Source organism: Gekko japonicus, unplaced genomic scaffold, assembly GCF_001447785.1.
Source record: "Gekko japonicus isolate JY-2015 unplaced genomic scaffold, Gekko_japonicus_V1.1 scaffold3393, whole genome shotgun sequence".
Classification (NCBI taxonomy): domain Eukaryota; kingdom Metazoa; phylum Chordata; class Lepidosauria; order Squamata; family Gekkonidae; genus Gekko; species Gekko japonicus.
This window is the reverse complement of record NW_015173783.1, coordinates 101,153-104,333: the sequence shown is the minus strand read 5'-3', so window position 1 is coordinate 104,333 and position 3,181 is coordinate 101,153.

Here is a 3,181-nt window from a genome sequence, read left to right as displayed (position 1 = left end):
ACATCAGGCGCCCTGTTAGGTAGGTGTGGCTGAGAGGGTTTGGAGAGATCGGTGACTGGCCCAAGGTCTCCCAGCAGGCTTCAAGTGGAGGATTGGGGAATCAAACCCAGTCCTCCAGATTAGAGTCTACTGCTCTTAACCATGACAACATGCTGGCTCTCGGAAGCTGTGTAGTTCTTAATCCCAACATCTGGGAACAAAGAATAGGGAAAGGCCCTTTTTGTGGTGCTTCAGGTCCTTTTTGGGTGCATTACAGAGGGAGGGGGGGTCACAATTGTGAAGGCCCTCCCTCTAGTGGAAGAAAGTGGGATCCGGGCCCAATCCAACATGGCTTCTCTTATGTTCTTATGTGGCCATATGGAACTTGTGATACGCACTTATCATGATCAAGAAGCTCTGCCTTCATATGATGACCAGCATAGAAACCACTGGGTTCCTCAACTCTTTGCAGCACCTCTTTGCAGCTTCTTGCTATTTACTGCAAATCCAACACTCAGTCAATGATACCGTGACATCCCACCTGTGCAGGGTCTATCTTGTGGTTCAATCTATGTTGCTGAAATGGCTGTCCTTATTACAGAGAACATTTTTGGTGTGGGGGCTTTCCTGGTCACACTGGTCTCCTATGTCTACATCACCTCACCTCCACCATATGTAGGATCTGCTCTGCTGAAGAGAAGCACAAAGCCTTTTTGACCTGTAACTCTTAACTCTTACCTCGTGTATGGTGAGCCTTTTCTCTGCGATTACTCTCTTCACTTACACATGTCCTTCTTCCAGCCACTATCTGGACCAGGACATCTTACCCCCATATTGAACCACTTGATTTACAGCCTTTGGAACTGATCTCCAGGTAAAGAAATCAGTTGCTCTTAACCATGACACCATGCTGGCTCTGAGAAGCAGTGTAGTTCTTAATCCCAGGATCTGGGAACAAAGAATAGGGAAAGGCCCTTTTTGTGGTGCTTCAGGTCCTTTTTGGGTGCATTACAGAGGGAGGGGGGGTCACAATTGTGAAGGCCCTCCCTCTAGTGGAAGAAAGTGGGATCCGGGCCCAATCCAACATGGCTTCTCTTATGTTCTTATGTGGCCATATGGAACTTGTGATACACACTTATCATGGTCAAGAAGGTCTGCCTTCATATGATGACCAGCATAGAAACCACTGGGTTCCTCAACTCTTTGCAGCACCTCTTTGCAGCTTCTTGCTATTTACTGCAAATCCAACACTCAGTCAATGATACCGTGACATCCCACCTGTGCAGGGTCTATCTTGTGGTTCAATCTATGTTGCTGAAATGGCTGTCCTTATTACAGAGAACATTTTTGGTTTGGAGGCTTTCCTGGTCACACTGGTCTGCTATGTCTACATCACCTCACCTCCACCATATGTAGGATCTGCTCTGCTGAAGAGAAGCACAAAGCCTTCTTGACCTGTAACTCTTAACTCTTACCTCATGTATGGTGAGCCTTTTCTCTGGGATTACTCTCTTCACTTACACATGTCCTTCTTCCAGCCACTATCTGGACCAGGACAGGCTGGTGGTGAACATCTTACCCCCATATTGAACCCCTTGATCTACAGCCTTTGGAACTGATCTCCAGGTAAAGAAATCAGTTAACTGGGAGAAAATGGCCACTTTGGAAGATGGACTCCATGGCATTGTACCCTCCTGAGGTCCCTCCCCTCCCCAAGCCCCACCCTCCTAAGCTCCCCAATCTTATTTCCCAACCCAGAGATGGCAACCCTAGAAAGACTACAAGGGTTATGCATGATAATTAGTTTTTCTTACTAGCTGCTCTCTGTTGCTCAGTTGAGCTCTCAGTTTAATAATATAGCATTTGGGAAGGAAGATGCAACTCAAGAAGCCAGTGCTGAGGCCAGGATGGAGAAGATCTCCACAGCCAGCATGCAGCTCCCCCTGGGGCTCAAGTATGCTGAGGTAAAAGATACCCAAACACTGCAGGACACTGGCATGGTGAAAATGATCAGCCTGACTTCATTGAAACTGCCTGGCAACTTTCTTGCTAGAAAAGCTACCATGAAGTTGTTGATGGGCCATATAGGCCAGGACAATATCGAACATGATGTCTGAGCCTTCATTGCATTGGGCAAAGGATCACTTTCTAAAGACACTTGACAGGCACCATGGCATTTGTGGGCACCACACTAGGGCCTCCTGATGCAGAAGACTGTTTTGTAGTGCCATTCTCCCCCCCCACTGTATACCTACAAATATGGTCAAGTGACTGAAATCTTTGATTTGTCTAACACAGTGGTGATCCCTGGCCTGAAGGAAGTCTGATTAGCCTTGGCCAGAGCCAGGGCCTTTTCATCCCTGGCTCTGGCCTAGTGGAACAGTCTCCCGAGTGAGATCCAAACCCTGCGGGACTTAATGCGGTTCTTCAGGGCCTGTAAAATGGAGATGATCCACCAGGCCTTTGGCTGAGGTGCCATGAATTCAAACCGTACTTGGCTTCCCCCATGTTGCTTTGTGATATTGTTGCTTGGTTTCACCTGCATTATTTCCATCTGATACTGGTGTCATCTGCCTGCCCTTTCTTAATTGCAGTTATATCAGCTTGTACACACGTAGGGAGCCTAGGAGTAGATGCCTTATGGTGCCATTGATTGTTGTTCAGTCGCACAGTCGAGTCCGACTCTTTGCGACCCCATGGACCAGCTCCCGCCAGGCCCTCCTGTCTTCCGCTGTCCTCTGAAGTTGGCTCAATTTCATGTTCGTTGCGTCGATGACACTGTCCAACCATCTCATCTTTTGCCGTCCCCGTCTTCTTTGACCTTCAGTCTTTCCCAGCATCAGGTGCCATTGATAGTGAACTATTAATGAAATGTAAATTGAGATATCGAATTTTAATTGTTAATATGTTTTACTGTTGATATTGTGTTAGATAAACCCGCCCTGAGTCTGCTTGTGGGGGAGGGCAGGCTAGAAGCCTAATACATTGAATGAATGAATAAATAAACAGTTGCCCAATAAATAATTCAAGCTGACAATTTCTCAAAAACATCACTTGATTTATCATGTCTTGGAAACATTAGTTGCTGTTATCTGAGTTTTCATCTATTTGTATCGGGTTTATGGATTTATTATTGGATTTTAGATATTGTTTTAATTTATGTCCCTTAGTAAAATTTTTGTAGAGGTCAATCAAGATGGGC